The sequence below is a fragment of the Echinops telfairi genome, unplaced genomic scaffold (assembly GCF_000313985.2).
Source record: "Echinops telfairi isolate 266 unplaced genomic scaffold, ASM31398v2 ScPeMD7_70;HRSCAF=299, whole genome shotgun sequence".
In the NCBI taxonomy this organism is placed as follows: domain Eukaryota; kingdom Metazoa; phylum Chordata; class Mammalia; order Afrosoricida; family Tenrecidae; genus Echinops; species Echinops telfairi.
The window spans coordinates 35,458,315-35,459,513 of NW_022103968.1; the positions used below are offsets into that span (position 1 = coordinate 35,458,315).

Below are 1,199 nucleotides of genomic sequence, written 5' to 3' on the forward strand. Positions count from 1 at the left end.
GCTTTACACAATTGATGTGTGTATGGATTGCGATAACAGTTGTATGAGCCCCTAATAAAATGTTTAAAAATAAAAAAATTAAAAGGGCAAACCAAAAAAAAAAGAACAGACATGCAGATCCTTGGAATGGAAGTGACAATTCAGAAGTAAACTCATATCTCTATGGCCACTTGATTTTCCGCAGTGGTGTCTAGGCCATGCAATGGGAAAAGATCAGTCTTTTCAATGATGGATATTCACATGCCAAAAATAAAGTTGGATCCCCTACCTCATAACATATTAAAAAATTAACTGAAAATGCATCAGCATCCTAAATATAAGAGTTAATGATAGTCGGGACACCACGGCCGCCTCAGGTTGGCTCTCTGCGGGCCCGGGTCCCCAGGGTGGAGCAGGGCGCCCTGCCAGGCCACAGCCAATATGAACATCCTGGCACCGGTGCGGAGGGACCGCGTCCTGGCGGAGCTGCCCAGTGGCTGAGGAAAGAGGCCGCTTTGCACATGCACAGAGATTTCCAACCTCAAGTCACCTGCGCCTGCCAGGAGCACCAGACTGGCTCGGTGGGATTTAACATCTCCAAGGTCATTGTGGTAGGGGACCTGTCAGTGGGGAAGACTTGCCTCATTAATCAGTTCTGCAAAGACACCTTTGATAAGAATTACAAGGCCACCATTGGAGTCGACTTCGAGATGGAACGATCTGAGGTGTTGGGCGTCCCCTTCAGTCTGCAGCTCTGGGATACTGCCGTACAGGAACGGTTCAGATGTATTGCATCCACCTACTACCGGGGAGCTCAAGCCATTATCATTGTCTTCAACCTGAACGATGGGGCCTCTCTGGAACACACCAAGCAGTGGCTGGTCGAGGCACTCGAGGAGAATGACCCTGCTGGTGTGCTGCTCTTCCTTGTGGTTTCCAAGAAGGATCTGAGTACTCCTGCTCAGTCTGTGCTGATGGAGAGGGATGCACTCAAGGTGGCCCAGGAGATGAAGGCTGAGTACTGGGCAGTCTCATCTCTCACAGGTGAGAATGTTCGAGAATTCTTCTTCCGAGTGGCTGCCCTGACCTTTGAGGCCAAGGTGCTGGCTGAGCTGGCGAAATCAAGGGTCCGGCACATTGGGGACTTTGTCCGCATCAAGGGCAATGACAGAAATCTCTACCTAACTGCCAGCAAGAAGAAGCCCACTTGCTGCTCATGA

General features: G+C 50.0%; 1 pseudogene; it reads left to right on the plus strand.

Annotated features, from left to right (window-relative positions):
* Nucleotides 1-420: 420 nt before the first annotated feature.
* Nucleotides 421-1,199, plus strand: LOC101661166 (annotated as a pseudogene).